Genomic DNA, 19,011 nt, shown 5'->3' on the forward strand with positions numbered 1-19,011 from the left:
AAATCAGGAAGGGAGTGGGTCAAAGATCCATCCTGTCTCCATACCTTTTTAATCTATATACAGAACAGATCATTCAAGAGGCTGGTCTTTGAGGAGGAATGTGGCACCAGGATTGGAGAAAGTCTCATCGACAACCTGCATTATGCAGACGACACAATCTTCCTTACTGAAACTGAGGAGGACCTAAAGTATTTGCTGCAGAACATCAAGGACTATAGTCTGCAAAGTGGAACGAAACTCAATATCAAGAAAACAAAGATGCTCGCCACTGGACCAATTGGTAGCACCATGACAGATGGAGAAGAGATTGAGATTGTTAACAATTTCAGCTTGCTTGGTTCCACAATTAACAGTCTTGGCACCAGCAGTCAGGAAATCAAAAGATGAATTGTATTAGGAAGATCTGCTGTCAGGGACCTCTCCAGAATGCTAAAGAGCAACAGTGTCTATCTAGAGACTAAGGTGTGTCAGTTTAGGCTATCATCTTCATGATTAGCATCATCTTCACATCTTCACAATTACCTGACATCAGAAAGCTGGACAATGATCAAAGAGTACAGAAGAAAAACTGATGTCTTCAAGTTGTGGTGCTGGAGAAGATTATTGAACATACCATGGGCTGCCAAGAGAACTAACAAGTCTGTCCTGGAAAGAATCAAACCAAGCTGCTCCTTTTGAGGCAAGGATTTTGAGGCTCTGTCTCACCACTTTGGGCATGTTGCAAGGAGGGACTAGTCCTTGGAGAAGGACATCACACCTGGAAAGGTGGAAGGACAGTGAAGGAGAGGAAGATCTCAAATGAGATGGATTGACACAGTAACTAGAGTAATGAGGGTAGGTATATCAGAGACAGTGAGAGTGGCCCAGGGTAGAGCAGGGTTCAGAGCTAATATACTATGAGTCATGGTTGACTTGATGGCACACAACAACAACAAGAACAATATGTGATATGCAAGCAGTGATGTCAAGCTGGATACTGGAGTTTTGAGTTCAAGAAAAGGTTTAAGCTAAAATCTAAAAATTTTAGAGTTGTTACCATGTAACTGATATTTAAAGGAATGGAATTGTGTGGACAGAGAAGCTGAAGGAAGTATTTACAGGTTGGGAAAGGAAGAGGATGGCCAGTAAGAGAAGAGAATAGGGAGAGGAGGACGTGGGGCCAGGAGAGCTACTCAGAAGACGGTGCTGCTGGTATCATGAGGACAAACTGCACATCAAAATTACCAACAAAACAGTCCTTGGTAGCTTTTTAAAAGCAAATTCACTATAGTTTTGACAAAGGAATGCAAACAGTTAAAAAACACAATTAATTAAACTTCTTTCCGCAATCCCATAGTCCCCTTCTCTTCACATTTATCCTTCTGTCTTATTTACATGAGGGTTACCTCTTGATCACCTCTCCCCACAACTGATTTGATACATATCCCAGAAAGCAGTAAATACTCAATACAAGAAAGTATCCCTTTAAATGTTAAAGCAAACAGTTTACCACTACAGTATACGAAAGGTGTCTGTATATTTCAAAAATACTCATCTAAGATCTGTGGGTGCAGTGAAGTATGTCTCAAAAACCAGATATTTTATTCAAATAATAAACAGAAATCATTCAAGAAACAACATTTCAATTGAAAACACAACCAAGAAACCCTTCCCTTGGTGCCAGCTGAATTTACCTCTTTGTAGTCTCCATTTCTGTTCAGTCTATAACCTTCAGGAGTGTGGAGCTGAACAGTTGTATTACTGATGACTTCTATGCAACACTCTTGATCAGAAAAGCTCAGGGGGCGTACCCTACAGTACACCTGAAAAGAAAGGAAGGTGCTTAAAAGGAAGGTTGACTTCTGCCTCATCATTTCTCATTTAAGCTGCTTGTTCATTCACTCAGCAAACATTTGCCCTCCCAATTTAACAGCTATGAAAACACAACCCATGATCAAATTGTCAAAGGCAAATAGACATATTAGATGAGAGAGAAAATTAAAAATGTACACGAAAATTTGTTAACAAAAGCACTAAATTGTACAGCTTGTCTTTAGTATTACTATGTATAAGTAACAGTTACATTAGTAATAACTTCAAAATAATACTCTTAGAAAAAAATCAACAACCTCTTATACAAAGATAATTCTTTCAAAAGGTGTTAGAATTCTCTGGAACTAGATGTCAATTAGAACTTGCCAGCTTAATTTAACATTTAACACCAAAATGGGTAAATACAAGACTTGCATCTGTGGCCTCCTTAATCAGTGAACAGGTGGAAGAAAACCTATTCAGCTTCATGCAAAGCATCTTGTTTTCTCAGCTCTAACCCAGAGACAAGCTCAAGAACCAGAGAGCAACAGATTTAAAATACTTCAGCCTAAACGAACTATTTGCTATTTGCTCTTTTGAAGGAGCAGTGGAAAGGGAGAGGGTAAAGAAGTTCCCAAGCATGAAACTAGTGATGTGCTTGTGATTATGAACTGGAATCCTCATGAAATTTGGCCCCAAGAATTATGGCGTTCAGGGACTTCCTCAAGAAGCTGGAAATAAATTACTGCACACACTAGTAAAATGCAAGAAAATGGTCCTCCTCTCTCAGACAGCATGAGCTAAATTGAAGAATAATTGTAATTACCTCATTTTCAAAGTTATAATTTGTTCTAGGAATCTTGATGGTATAGTGGGTAACATGTTAGGCTGCTAAACTTTGAAATGATGTTTGAACCGATGTTTGAACCAACCAAACACACTGAGGAAGAAAGACTGGCAATCTCCTCATATAAAGATTTACAGCCTAGGAAACCCCATAGAAAGCCGCTGTGTGTCAAACTGCCTCAACAGCAGTGAGCAAATTAGTTATAGCAGGCATGTAAATGAAAATGGAAGAGTCTATTTTACTATACAAATGAATCTTACATATAACCAAAATTTCTCTAAGAGCAAGCCTTATACAATATAACAATCTTTTTCTCTTATTTTCCATATCTCTTTTCCTATTCCTTCCAAAAATACGTAAAAAGTTGCTGTTGTTAAGTGCCGTCGAGTTGCAGACGACTCATAGCGACCCTATGAAAGAGAGTCCTCAACACTTGGGTGCCTTTCATCCTCTTTCCAGGTTTATAGGGTTTCCGGAGGCAAGCTATTAAGGAAGTGGATGCCAGTCCTCCTTCCAAAGTCCAAAAAAAAAAAAAAAGACAGAATAGAACTGAAGAAATAACATGCACATAAATTCACAAAACCGCAATCTTACCCCAACTGGGTCTTTAAGATTCGTCTGGGATCCTTTCTTCACTAGAGGTTTCCTGGGCGTCTTAGTCCTCCTGATCACAGATTAAAAAAAAAAGTTTCAGTTCTGCACCATCATACAAAAACCTCATCTATACACAAAGACAAGTGTCCTATGAGGTAGAAAATTATTCCATGGAAGGTCCAAAATACTGCACTCCCAAATAACATGAAAAATAAGAAACTATAATAAGCTATAGATTTTGCAGTCTTTTAAGAATACTATTTGTGGCATGAATAATCTGAAAAGAATTAAAATTTGCTTAGAATAATTTGAGTACCAAATGTACTCTTTGATTAGTTTTATACTTCTAAATTTGTTTCTATTCCCCCAAAAGATGATCCAACAGAACATGGAAATTATCAAACAATACTATTAATACTTCATGCAAGTAAAATTTTGCTGTAGATTTTTTAAAAACTGTTAGAACAGTACATTAACAGAAATTCAGACTGGATTTAGAAGGTATGGCACCAAGGTTATCACTGCTCATGTTTGTGTTTTATTGAATAGGCAAAGACATCTGACTGTGCAAAGCACAACAAATTATGGGCAACACTGAAAAGAATGGAAGTCCCAGAACATTTAATTATGCTTATGTGAAACCTATACATAAACCAAGAAGTTACTGTACAAACAGAACAAGGGAAGACTATGGTTTAAACCTGAAAGGTGTGTGTCTCAGGGCTACATCCTTTCTCCATATTTATTCAATCTGTATGCAGAACAAAACATTCGAGAAGCTGGATGATATGAAGAAGAATGTGGCATCAAGACGGAAGAAAGGCAGGCTCATCAACAACCTGCATTATGCAGATGACACAACCTTGCTTGATGAAAGGTAGGATTTGAAATACTTGCTGCAGAGGATCAAAAACTACAGCCTTCAATATGGACTGCATCTCAACATTAAAACAAAAATTCTCACCACTGGGCCAATAGGGAACACCATGACATACATACAAGCAAAATTTCACAACTAGGAGGAAGTCTTACACATTTTAATAATCCTTTCCTCTTATTTTCCATATCTCTTCTCCTATTTCTTCCAAAAATACACATAAGATAGAACTGAAGAAGAATCCGGGAACATCACGACAGACGGAGAAACACAAATTGTCAATAATTTCATCTTACTTGATCCATCATCAACACCCTTGATATCAGCAGCTAGGATATCAAAAGATACGTTGCATAGGGAAAGTCTGCTGTCAGGGACCTCTCCAAAGTGCTGAAGAGCAATGATGTCAGTTTGAAGACCAAGGTGCATCTGATCCAAAACCATGATCTTTTAAATTATTTGCAATGCATCTCAAAGCTGGACAATGAATAAATTTGACAGTAGAACTGATGTTTTTGAGTTGCGGTGTTGGAGAAGAGTGCTGAATATCTCACAGACTGCCAAAAGGCCAACAAGTACGTCTTGGAAAGGTATATCCAAGATGTTCCTTGGAAGGCAGAGATATTGAAACTTTGCATCACATACTTTGAGCATGTTGCTACAAGAGATCAGCCCTTGGAAAAGGACATCATGCTTGGAAAGGATCAGTGGAGGAGAGGGAGACCTTGAATTAGATGGATTGACACAGTGACTATAATGGTGGTCTCGAGTGTCACAGATAGAACGGGGTAGGACAGGTCAGCGTTCAGATCCACTGCTCATAGGGTCACTATGAGTCATAGTAGACTCGAGGGAACTTAACAAGGTGTGATATATATATATATACACACACACACACACATATATATATATATACATATATATATATATATATATACACACACACACACATATATATATATATATATATATATATAGTTGTTATTATGTGCCATTGAGTCGCTTGCAACTCATAGCGACCCTAGGTACAACAGCCCTAAACCCTCTAAACCCTGCTCTATCCTGTGCCAATCACACTGTCTCTGACACACCCATCCCAATTACCCCAGTCACTGAATCAATCCACCTTTTAGAGGCTCTTCTCCTTTTGTGCCGTCCCTCCACCCTCCCAAGCATGATGTCCCTCTCCAAGGACCGGTCCCTCCTTACAACATGTCCAAAGTATGTCAGACAAAGCCTCAGAATCCTTGCCTCCAAGAAGCAGCCCGGTTTAACCCTCTCTAGGATAAACCCGTTTTCTTGGCAGTCCATGGTACATTCAATACTCTTCTCCAGCACCACAGCTCAAAGGCATCAATTCTCCTATCCTTCCTAGTCACTGTGCAACTCTCTGATGCCTAACAAAGACCACAGTCTGTATCAGACACACCTTAGTCTCCAGAGTGACACCACTGCTCTTCAGTTAGACCCTGGAGAGGTCCCTAACAGCAGACTTTCCCATCGCAATACGTTTTTTGATTTCCTGGCTACTGGTGCCAAGAGTGTTGACCGTGAAACCAAGCAGACTAAAGTTGTTAACAATCTCAGTCTTCATCATCCATCCTGATGCTGCCAATTGGTCTTGAGCAACAATTTTAGAAATACTCTCAAAAATTCTAAATGCTAAAAGTTAGAACTGACTCATAGTTAACCTTCCAGAAAGTTTCCCAGGTGGTAAATAGCATCTTTCTCCCATGAGCCTGATGGAAGTTCTATACATGTGAAAAATCTACAAATAACTGACCACACTGATCTTGAAAGCACAAGCACGAATTTGGCACCAAAAGGCAGTAGCAAAGCAGACAACGGTAACAGACTTTAAATAAATTAAAAATGCAGATGGAGTTCATTCTTTCTTCAATATTTATGCTTCTATTTCCAAGTAATAAACCTATGAATTCTTAAAACCATCACCCTTTATGACTTTATGACTAAATGTACACGTAAAACAGAAAGAACTAAAAACGTGGTCCCAAAGGGCAATTTCTTGCTTTTGTAACTTGAGTAAGAGCAGTTAAGATATTTCGACTTACTTCACCATTTCTCTAGCATGCCATTTTCCCCCACCCCCAAGCTTTACCTACAGGGTAGATGACAACTCAACACTAGAATTAAGTAAAATTACAGACTTGGATAGAAATAACGCAAAGATTTTTCCCATTTTCCCAGATGCAAGTGGATGCAAGTTGGTGTTATCCACTACTTTAGTTATATAATAACTAATTAATGAGGAATAGGAACAAATATGGACGTACTGACTATCAATTATTTTAGCTATAAAATAGTGTGGCAGGCTTCTCTAAATGAAACTTGCTTCTGCTTTTGAAGATCTTGGTTTTGGGGTCTTAATAAAAACAAGCAGTCCTCTCTCTGAAAACGCCTAGCGAAATAAATGATAAAAACGCCAAGTTAAAGGACAATAACTAGCTAAAAGTGCGCCAAGGACTCCTTTGGGAAGCGTCGGTTATGAAATAATGGTTTTTAGAAAATATTCGGTCACCTGCTCCGGGAGGAATGTGGGCGTGCGTTGTTTGTGAACGGGGGTGGGGGTGGTCCGAAGGCAAAGAAAGGAGCAAAAGCTACAGTGTCCCGGCCTCCGTGCTGGGATGCAAAGCCCAGGAATGCCAGGGCGCCGACGGGGCTGAGCCCACTTAACCAGTTCCATTCCGACTCCTAGACCACAACATCCGGCTTCAGCACGCCGGACCAAGCTGCAAGCATGGGCACCAAGGAAGGAGAAAGAGAACCTGAAAAGGCTCAAGGAGAGGCAATACCGAAGCCAGCTGGTTCACAGCGTGGCTACCAGGAACCAGACTCAGACTCCCGCCGCCGACATTTCCCGGGCCGCCAGGGGCCAGGGCGGGGCGGTGTCTCCTGCCTCCACGATGGAGGGTGTGGAGATGGGCTAAATAATCTCCATGCCGGACCCTCACCCCAAGGGGCCCTAACGGAGGGGCTGCGGCCCAGTTGACAGCACTGAGACCCCGGTCCCTTGGCTCCCGCCCAGACAGCCCCATGTCCCGGCTCCCCCCAGGGCCCATACTCACGCTGGCTTCATGGCAGCAGGCTCCGTGCTGCCCAGACGCATGCGAGGGTCGCCCGGTTCCACTGGGCGGGCTGGCGAAGACGGGGGGACGCAAGGACGAACCGCGGGAAAGGAATCCTGGCTCAGCCGCGCCACTCCAAAGGCTCGTAAAGTCCAGGTAGGCTCGCGCCCGGCGCATTTCAAACGGGCCAATCAGCACCTGCCCTCGGACAAGGGGCGGGGCCTCAGAGGACAAGCCGGCTCTGGCGCAAGTGGGGCTGGTTGTGTAGGCAACCGACGCAACACGCCTGTTGAAAAGGCAACTAACTTGTTTAGGGGGCTGGCGGGCTGGAGGTGAGAGCTCAGATACTATAAAATCCAATCCCTTCCATTTTCCACTGAGGAACAGAAGATTTACTTTCCTACTGCCAAAAGAACAAATAGATAAGTCTTGGAAAAAGTGCAGCCAGAGTGCTTCTTGAGGCAAAGGTGGCAACGCTTGTCTTTCGTACTTCGGACTTGTAGCTAAGTGGGGCTATTCGTTGGAAAGAGACATCGTGCTTGGGATGGAGGGTCAGCGAAGGAGAGGAAGGCTCCTAACGAGATGAATTCAGTGACTTCAGCAGTGGACTCTAGAGTGATCATCTAGAGATGATGAGGATGGTACAGACGAGGGTAAGGTTCAAGTCGGCTGTTCACAGGGTCACAATGAGTCGTACTCACTCGACCTCACAAAACAACAAAAACACAGGACCAGACGGCGAATTCCAGGGCAATTCCAGAGCCGGTTCAGAGGTCAGTAGTGTTCAGGACCAGGTGTATCCTATTCTCGTGTTTTGCTTTGCTCTTTCTCACACTCTGGCTTTCATATCACCACACCATCTCGACTTTTCTTTCATTGATTTCATCTTAGTTTCTGGCTCTCTGATTCTTCCAACCCTTTCTTGTAGATATATTGTTGTTAAGTGCCCTTGAGTCCGAACTAACTCATACCGGACCCTACTGAGTTGGCAGCGCAATTCCTTAACACTAAGCCACCACATTGATATAAATATATATACATTTATGGTTGTGGATATATATTTATGATTGTGGATATATATGATTGTGGAGATATATATAATATTGCAAAGATATATATGAACAAACAGATATGTCTTGGAAAACGTACAGCCACTTTTATGTATGTGTGTGTATATATATTTATATATATGTTGTTTGTTGTTATGTGCCGTCGAGTCGCCTTCGACTCATAGCGACCCTATGTACAACAGCCCTAAACTCCACTCTGTCCTGTGCCAATCGCACTGTCTCTGACACTCCCATCCCAATTTACATATATAATATATATAAATATTTGTTGTGTGCCTTCAAGTCAGAACTAACTCATAGCTGACCCTCCAGCGGGTTTTCAGAGGCAGTAAATCACCAGGATGAGATTTCTCATCTTTATTCTTTTTTTTTCTATAATTATATTTTATTAATTTTCATAAACATTTACAGAGATTTTGGGCTTCCACTCATTCATTGTTGCACTATTCTCTCTACCCTCCTCCCAGTTTGTTCTTGACCAAATGCCACAGTGCTTGTCAAAGCCAGTTCTGATTAATCTTCTTTGTCAGTGTATCCTTTGCCATTCCCTATCACTCCTCCCTGAGAGAGACTTCACCCTGAGTCATAAGGAAAAGGGGACGGCGTATTCTCTTAGCTACTTCCTGCTGAAAAGGGACGCTGTGGGTTTCAGGGTGAAGATCTTCTCTCACTACTCTAAAGGGCCCCTTTGGCAGTAGGAAACACATAGTCTATTATGGAGATTGATTTTGGAATTCAGATGCACTCTTATTGATTGTGCTTGGCTGTACATGTACATATCCTTCAAGATGTATCATGGGGGTGTTGCAACCTAGAAGACACAAATTTGACTAACAAGTTATAAGTACATGAGTCCAAAAATTATGGAAAAGTAAAAGAAAAGATTCTTTCATTGTTTTACAAACCCTCCCCCAGGTCCCCTCCACCATGCAGCCCTCGCTCTAGTCTCCTGTGATGACAGAAATACCCAGTTACATCTCTCTTTTAGACGGTTCTCTCCCTCCTCTGCTTCAGTGCAGTATACATTATTGAACCCATCTTACTCAGTGTCTCCCTAACCCCAAGGACAGTCCCATTCTACAACAGTGGCATCATGTAATATTTGTCCTTTTGTGACTGGGATATTTCACTCAGCATAATGTTCTCCAGAGTCAACCATTTTGTTCTCATCTTTATTCCATGCAGCAGCTGATCAATTCAAACCGCTTGCCTTTGGGATTGCAGTGCAGTTTCTTACTGCTAGGCCACCAGATCGCCCACCAGATAGACAGACAGACAGGCAGACAGATATCTATATCTATCTATCTATCTATCTATCTATCTATCTATCTATCTATCTATCTATCTATCCTGATCTAGATAGATAGATAGTTGCTCAAAGGCACTTAACAACAATAATATCAACATAGAGAGATCAGCTGGCCCAGTGGACAGAAAGCGATGCTACCAAGCCAAAGGTGGGTGACTTTTAATCCGCTGCCCTCAGGCCTGTCTTTCATTGTTTTTGTTCAGATATTCCTCTAGGTCGTATAGCCTTGGTGTACAAGTTGCCATACCACATTCACTTTTGGTTGCTGTGAGGCTGAACACTGTGACACTGGTGTGTCAAATGCATCAATGGTTGGCTACCCAATGTGGACAGAGAGTGGGGTGGAGCTCCCCAATTAAAACAAGCTTGGAAGGAGGAGTGGCATCCACTTCCATAATAGCTTGCCTCCAGAAACCCTATGAACCTGGAGAGAGGATGAAAGGCACCCAAGCGTCTAGGACTCTCCTTCATAGGGTCACTATGAGTCGCCTTTCACTCGATGGCACCTAACAACAACAACACAATGTGTATACACACACACACACACACACACACACACACACACACACACATATACTGTTCTATATATAGATGATAGAATAAGTGAGCAGACTAAGTGGCACCTAGCAACAACAATTTACATAATGTAAAACCCCTTTTAAGGTGTACTTGTCAATGTCCTTTGATACATATATACTATCATGTAACTACTATCACAATTAAATGTGTATTTCTAATTATCCCCAAAAGATCTCTTGTTCTGCTCTTTTGTAGCCAATCATGACCCCACAAAAACAAACAAAACAAAATTAAAAAAAAAAAAAACACAGCAACAACTCATTGCCACAGAGTGGGAAGCAGGTTTTCAGAGGCTGTAAATTACATGGGAGGAAACAGTCCCTCTTCCTCCCAAGGTTAGTGAAATCCAACCTCCAGAGAGGCACCAGGGAACTTCTTTGCACTAAGCCACCAGAGCTCCCTGACTCTTAAAAACCACTGTCTAACCCTCTAACTTGCCATAGCTCCCAAACACTTACTTCCCTATAACTGTGTTTTCCTCAAACTGTTTCCTCTTTCACTCACCATAATGCTTCTGGGATCCATCCATGTTGTTGTTATTGTTAGGTGCTGTCAAATTGACTACTTCTCATAGTGAACCACAAATCTGAATCCTGCCTCTTCCTACACCCTTCTCACAATCTCTGTCGTACCCAAGCCCACTGTGGTAGTCCATCTCTCGTTGACAGTCTTCTCTCTTTCACTGACCCTTTACTTTCCCCAGCATGATGTCTCTCTCCAAGAACATGCTGTATGCATCAGTATTTTCTTCCCATTCTACAAGTAGTATATCAATGTATGAATGTGCCACAGCTTATTAATTTGTTTATTCACAGTTTGTTAATTAATAAGCATTAATGATGAGAAATTGATGAAACTGAGTGTTTGCAGGAAAGCAGTGAGTTGGAGACAGGAACTGCTTGGGAATCTGGACATACCTAACATACCCAGTCTCCCCGCCCTGGCCCTGCTGTTTATGCTGTGATCTTGGAAACATTGCTTTACATGCCTGGGTCTTGTGTCCCAGTCATCATCTGTAAAAGAAAAGATGTTGTTAGGTGCTTTCTTTCTTTTTTTTTAATTCATGATTTTGTTAATGTAAATATGTATATATATATATATAGCATATTATTTCCATTTAATTTTTCCCCATACGTTCATTGTTGCATATTTTCCTCCCTGCCCACACCCCCCAGTTAATTTTTCTTTGTAAAGAAAAAAAAATTCTTTCATTGTTATGCAATCACCCTCCCCCCAAAGTCTTTCTTAGTCACCTAGAAACACAGGAAATCTCCCATGCAGTTTACAGCCTTCAAAACCCAAAGAAAGGTCAGCAATGAGTGGGTAAAAACCAGCAATGGGAGAAAGAGAAACTTTTCAGAAATACAAATGGGTATCTTTAAGAATAAATTTATTTTCTCCCAGTTAGTAGGTTAACTGGAGCAGTATCAGATTTAGGAGATTTTCTTTCTTTTAGCTCTGGAAGAAGGTCCTTGTCTCTTGAGTGTCTGCTTGCTCCAGGACAAGCTTCCTGAACTTTAGCATCTTCCGTCCTCCTTGCCTTATTTTTTATCTCTTGTTTTGTTTTGTTTTTTTCCAAATTTTATTGAAAAACGAATGGGAGGATTGCTGGATCAAAAAAGCCGCTTCTCATACGAATGGAGGCTGTGGACACCACCTTCCACCTGAGCTGAGGAAGTTCTCTTTTCAAATTTGAGTTCCCCAGAGTACATCATCGCTAGGACTTGGGTCAGACTTCTGGCACCAATGCCCTGACAGGAGTGCTGGATGCCCGCAATCAGGTATGGGACAAATTTGTAGATGGATCCTTTGTCCTGTACAGCTCCAGACACCCCCTGAGCCACTTTGATTTTGTCAGCCTCACTGAAATATTGGTTCTGGCTGCTGAGATGTTTGTCCATGGCATCAAGAGAACCCATGCCACGGTATTTCTTCAACCTGATCCCATCAGAGAAGAAGTATTCACCAGGGGCCTCAGTAGTAGCAGCCAGAAGGGAGCCTATCTTGACTGTGGAGACCCCAAGGGCCAAGGCTTTTGGCAATATAGCCCACATTTTGTATTCCTCCATCAGCAATTACAGGGACACCAAAGCACAGTGCATACTCTGATACTTTGTACACAGCTGTTGCCTGAGGCCGCCCACAGGCCAGCACTTCCTGGGTGATGCAGATGGAGCCACTGCCCATGCCCACCCGCAAGGCATCCACACCTGCGTCAATAAGGTTTTTGGCCTGAGCAGCAGTTACCACATTGCCTCCAATAACCTGGAGATTGGGGTATTTTTCTTTGATGTACTTGATCATGTTGATCTGGAAGATGGAATTTCCCTGGGAAGAGTCCAGAACCTCAACGTCCACACCAGCCTGTGACAGCAAATCCAACCAGTACTTGTCATCTTCATGTGTGCCAATGGCTGCTCCGCACAGCAATTGCTTCTTTGCATCTTTGGAAGCCAGGGGATAATCTCGATTCTTCTTCAGGTCTGTTCAGGCAATGATGGCCACCAGGTCGTCATCTTCATTTGCAATGGGCAGCTTTCCCTTTTTGCTTCATTGTAGAATTTCATTTGCTTCCTTTAATGTGATGCCTGCAGCGGCCACTACCAAGTCTTCCCGCTTCCAAAAACCAGTCATGTTCCTCCTCTTTAAGAAAATCAATGTCCCTTGAAGAGATGATGCCTACCAAGTGACTGTCCATTCGACCTGTGTCTGTGATAGGAATCCCAGAGAAGCCATGCAGGGCCTTGGCCTCAAATGCGTCCTGCACTCGATCCTTGGGGCTGAGGACCACAGGGTCTGTGATAAATCCTTGCTCATATTTCTTGACTTTCCAAACTTCATTGGCCTGGAACTCTGGTGTACAGTTGTGATGGATGAAGCCAATTCCACCAGTAAGCGCCATTGCTATGGCCATTCCTGCTTCCGTAACAGTGTCCATGGGAGAAGAAACCAGTGGAGTGTTTAGAGTGATCTTCTTGGTCAGGGCAGAAGTCAAGTCCACCTGGTCTGCAGTGAAGTCTATGTACCCAGGAAGAATGAGAAAGTCATTGTAGGTTAGGCCATCGCCACAGTTGAAGAGTTGCCGTGCTGTGAGTCCGTTGTCAGGCAAGTAGGACGTGCCCCCGCTAATCAGGTAGTCAGCCATGCCTAGTACTGAGCGCAGCCGCATGTCTCCGAGGACTGTGCCACAGAGGCCGCAGGGGCCAGGGCCAGGCCAACATAAACCCGCGGAGAGCGTCATTGCACCAACATGCAGCTTACGCCATCTTTTATCTCTTGTAAGAAATTACTTAAATCACATCCTATATTGTTTTGTTGTTGTTGTTAGGTCTAGGAGTTGAGCAGGCAACTCAGTGACCATATAAACAAAAGATCTGAACCCTGCTCTATCCTCTCACACAAGACCCCATTGCGGCAGTCACCTCGTCAATCCACCTGGTTGAGGGTCTTCCTCTCCTTTGCCAACCCTCCACCCTTCCTATCATGTCCTTCTCCAAGGAATAGCACCACCTAGCAATATGTCAAAAGTATGTGAGGCAAAGCCTCATCATTCTTGGCTCCTAAGAGCACTCTGGCTGCACCCTCTCCAAGACATTTCTGTTCATTCTCCTTCCTGTCCATGGGATGTTTGATGTTCTTCTCCAACACCACAGCTCAAAGGTGTCAGTTCTTTTTCTGTCATCCTTATTCATTGTCCAGTATCAGGTACATAGCTAGTAATTGGAAAGACTATGGCCTGAATTAGATGCATCTTAGTTTCCAAACTGACATCACTACTCCTCTATAATTTAGAAAGTTCTCTAACTGTAGATTTTCACAATGCAATGTGTCTCATTATTTCTTGACTGCTGGTACCAAGGATGTTAATTGTGAATTCAAGAAAGATGAAGCTGCTAACAGTTTTCATTTCCTCTCCATCTGTCATGATGCTGCCTATTGGTCCAATGGTAAGAATCTTTGTTTTCCTGACATTGAGATGCAGTCCATACAGAAAGCTGCACTTCTTGATCATGGCAAAAAGTGCTTCAAGCCCTTCTCATTTCCAGCAAGCAAAGTTGTGTTATCTTGCATAACTCAGGTTTTTGATGAATCTCCCTCCAATCCTGAGGCCACACTCCTCCTCACAGAGTCCAGCTTCTCGGATAATTTGCTCAACATATAGATTGAACAGATATGGAAAGAGAATTCAACCCTGGCTCACTCCCTTCCCAATTCCAAACCATGCAGTGCTTCCCTGCTCTGTTCTCACAACAGCCTCCTAGTCCAGGTATTGGTTCCACATGAGCACAATCAAGTGCTCTGGGATTCCCTACATTAATCTTGCCTCTTTATCAGTAACAGTACTCCTTTCCGAATAGGATTATAAACACAGGCATCAAACTATAGTGATTCAGACAGCCACCCTTCATTGGTTTGCTGAGGCTGTTAATCTTTATAAGAGGAATCTACCCATTTTCTGCTGCAAAGTGTCTTGTGAATTTGAACCACCAACCTGACACATTACAAGCTAGCCACCAGGGCTGCAGAAATATAGGCATAGAATTTAAGATCTACAACGCATTTTAGAGGACACAACTCAATCCATAACAAGTGCCATGGAGTTGATTTTCAGCTCATTGTGACTCTATGTGAGGAATTGCCCCATAGCAGATCACCAGCTCTTCTCTAACAGAACTGCTAGATGTGTGGGTGGATATTAACTAATGTATTGTGAGTAATATATATGTCTTGGAGTACAGCCAGATGTTCCATTGGAGGCAAAGATAACAAAACGTAGAATGTACTTTGAGCATGTTATCAGGAGTGGCTAATTCCTTGGAAAGGGACATCATTCTTGGAATGAGGGTTGGCAAAAGAGAGGAGGAACCTCATGGATTGGCAGTGACTGCCACAATGGGCTCAAGTTTGTCAGAAATTATAAAGATGGCACAGAATAGGATAGGGTTCAGATCAGTTACCCATAGGGTCACTATGAGTCATACTTGATGGCAACAATTGTTAGGAAATATATACTTTAAAAATACAAACCTGAGGATAGCAAGTCATCATATCACATCCTTTGGACATTTTATTTGGAAGGATTGTAGACCTGAAAAAGGCCATGGTACTTGGTAAAGTGCAGGATGGTCAAATCATGTTTGGTGGAGAAGAGGGTCTTCTGTGAGATAGACTGACACATGGCTGTAACAATGCACTCAAATGCAGCAACAGTTGTGAGGATGGTGGATGACTGGGCAGAGCTTTAATCTCTTGTACGTAGGGTTGCCATGAATCAGAAATAAAATGTTTGGAGGGCTGGGAAAATTGCACGTATGAAGAAACATCTGAACTGTGTTTCAGATTAATACTATACTGGATGGGGAGGGCAGGTAACTGACCTAAATAATTTAAACAACATGCCCTCTGGTCAAGACAAAAATAAAATAATTCTTGGATTCTAATTATAAGGCTTCTCCATTCTTTTCGACCAGGTATGGGTTACTGATTCTTAAGCAATATTCTGCATATCCCCAAATTAAGCCAACGAGTAAGTATGTTGTTGATTGTTAATATTCTTGCTATTTAGCACTTTAAAAAGATCCTTGGCAGCAAATGTCTTCAATGCAACATGTCTTTTGATGGCTTTTATCGTGGGTATTGATTATAGGTCCAAATAAAATGAAATCCTTGACAAGTTGACTCTTTTCTCCATCTTTCATGATGGCCAGTGGTGTGAATTTTGTTTTCTTGATTTTGAGATGTAACCCATATTGAAGGCTCTAGTCTTTGATCTTCTTCAGTAAGTGGCGTGTGTGTGTATGTGTGTGTGTGTGTGTGTGTGTGTGTGTGTGTGTATGTTAAGGTCACGGTCACTGTTAAAGCAGCTTGGCCCATACATGGTGATCTCCGCAGATTGTCTTTTGGCAGACAAACCTGGATAGGTCACATCTGACCTTCAGCTCTGCTGTCTTGCTCTTGGGAGGATGGGTTGGTGGGGTGTCATCCTGGGGTCCCTGGGCCACTCTGATGTTCCATTCTCAGCAGCTGAGCCCAGCTCATGGAATAAGTGAGATGTCCATGCTGGCCCACATGGGCACAGGAGGCTGTGAAGCCTGGTGTCCTGGTCTCTCCTCTCCTGGACAGGAAGCAGGTCCGGTGGGGCGCCCACAGGAAGGACCTAGTGAAGCTTTCAGCCAAGATTCACCTGACATCAGCAATAATATCCCTAGTGCCATCATACCTTCAGAATCCAGCTCAAATTTCTGTCAGTTCCTTGTTGATACACTGTTCTAGCCATTTTTTTCAAGCATCTTTAGCAACATTTTGTTTGCATGTGATATAAATTATATTGTTTGACAAGTTGCACTTTCTGTTGGATCATCTTTTTTGGAAACGGGAACAAATCCCAGATCTTCTTTTTTAAATTCCATTCTCCACCCAAAGAAATCAGAGATCCTGGGTCACAGGGCTGGGATAATACTGCTGCTACTATACATGATTCAAGTTACAACCAACTCACAGCCGACCCTCCGTGCATTTCCAAGGCTGTTTAGTCACATGGGAGGAGAGTGCTCATCGTTCGGGGCCTTTGGGTTAGCAGCACAACTCCTCATGGTACCACCATCAGAACCACCTAGGGAAGGTGTAAGACAAGCCCAAAGTGTCAGTTGTACCAGACAGTGAAGATATACTCAAAGAATGATGGGACATGTCAGAAAGTCATAGATGCCCTCCTGGAAGGATTTCCAAACACCAAATCTGGGAACGTTTAAGCACTAGATGAGTAACAGTGCAGGACTGGGACTGTTTGAATCAAGAATCCATGGATCCACTCTGACACATATACACTTTTCTTTACAGTAGAAAGCCAACTCATAAATGCAGCTGAAATGATGAAATTGGGTGGGGGGAGGAATCACCATTTGGGAACTATCATAACTGACTTTTTAAATAATTCAGATAAGAATTATCAATGGATATAAAAACTAACAGATATACATTTGAGGAATAGGGTTTCATGCAAGTTGGTGTTGTGACCACTTCATATTCCCCCAAAAGGAATGAATGGTAGTGAACTTTGGCAGATACCAAACAGTCCAAGATGATGTTGCTAATAATGGAACGAAGTGATAACATCAGTCATCTGATAACCGTGCACTGAGAAGAAATATGGTTACAGAAATATTCCTTGAAAAAAAAATGTACTCTGAATCTATAAAGGAAGTGTAAAAAGGGTGTAGACAGCATGAGGATGGTGGTATCTGACCTCTAATTCTACAAAAGGGAACTGCCTCCTTCAACAACATCCACAATACAAAATCAATTCCCTTGAGGTCAAACAGGGTCTTCACACTCCTTCACCTACTTCTACTAATTCCAACACCAATCTTACTGTTCTACTGGGTCCAATATCCATTGCAGTGACCACACAGATCTCATAGAACCATACTCATGGCTATGGGATTTATTTAGCAACAATTCAGATTGGCAACAGGAAAGAATTCCTGTATCCTGATGTATCAATCCAGACAACTTCTCAAGTGTGCTTGCAAGCCCTTTAACCTTTTGCCTCACAACATAGGTCAGTGCTAAAAAGTTCCGTTAGTCTTGCCATGTATACCATCTTCCTTCAGTCTTCCAGCAAGTTTAAGCAAAGGCCCCTGACCCTGAATCTGCCTCCAGGGGGCAACAGGTTCAGGTCAACTCTGTCCCATGTTGGACTCTGGCTCTCTGCTCAGACCACTGCTGCCCTCTTCAGTGCTGCTGTACTAGAAATAGCACGAGTGGGTACCTTTAACTCAAAGAACATTATTTTCTCACTTAGGAGGCTAGAAGCCCAAGTCCAGGCCCCTGCTTTCTCTTTCAGCTCTGAGAGAAAGCTTTGTCTTTTTTCAACTTCTGTGCCTTAGTTCCTTGACAATTGGCACGTGGCGTCTATCTTCCCCATTTTTGCTTGCTTCTCTGTGTCTCCTCTGCTTTTTTTCTATCTCAAAGGTGATTGGCTTAAGGCTTACCTTATATTGCTATGATTTCAACCAGACAAAACTCTGTAACCAAACAGGATTGCGTACATCTACAGCCATAGGCATTAGAATTGACTACGTATTCTGAGATACAATCTAATCTATAAAAGTGATTAAAGAGGTAGGAAAAATGAGTGCTAGATTGTCTTTTTTGTGTGTGTTGTTTTATGCCATTGAATTTATGCCAACACCAATGATCTTATAGGACAGAGTAGGGCTTCATTATGGGGTTTCCAAGGCTGTGAATCCTTTAGGAAGCAAACTGCTTCATCTTTCTCCCAAGGAGCAGCTAGTGCATTCAAACTACTGGCCTTTCTTTTGGTTAGTACTCACACATTTAAATATTGTGTCACCAGGGCTGCTTGGCCCACACATGCTGCTGCTGTTATGTGCCATCGAGTCAACTCTGACTCGTAGCGACCCTTTGTACAATAGCTCTGAACCCTGCTCTATCCTGAGCTATCCTCACTGTCTCCAACACACCCACTCCTGTTACTCTAAACACTGAGTCAATCCTCCTCATCCAGGGTCTTTTTCTCTTGTGCTGTCGCTCCACCCTTCCAAGCATGATGTCCCTCTCCAAGGACTGGTCCCTCTTTACAACATGCCCAAAGTATGTCAGACGGAGCTCCAAAATCCTTGCTTTGAAGAAGCGGCCGGGTTTCACCCTCTCCAAGATGGTTCTGTTTGTTCTCTTAGTCCATGGTATATTCAAAACTATTCTCCAGCACCACAGCTCAAAGGCATTGATTCTTCTTCTATCATCCTTAGTTATTGTCCAGTTCTAAATAAATGTTCATTGGCTATTTTAATTATTTCTCATGGTGAATAATGTGTTTGCAGTGTAGTAGGTAA

General features: G+C 42.4%; 1 pseudogene; it reads right to left on the reverse strand.

Moving 5' to 3' along the window:
- Positions 1–11,766: 11,766 nt before the first annotated feature.
- LOC102877525 lies at positions 11,767–13,298 on the reverse strand (annotated as a pseudogene).
- Between the last annotated feature and the right edge of the window lie 5,713 nt (positions 13,299–19,011).

This window comes from Elephantulus edwardii, unplaced genomic scaffold (genome assembly GCF_000299155.1).
Source record: "Elephantulus edwardii isolate Elephantulus edwardi_28Jun2011 unplaced genomic scaffold, EleEdw1.0 scaffold00066, whole genome shotgun sequence".
NCBI lineage: Eukaryota > Metazoa > Chordata > Mammalia > Macroscelidea > Macroscelididae > Elephantulus > Elephantulus edwardii.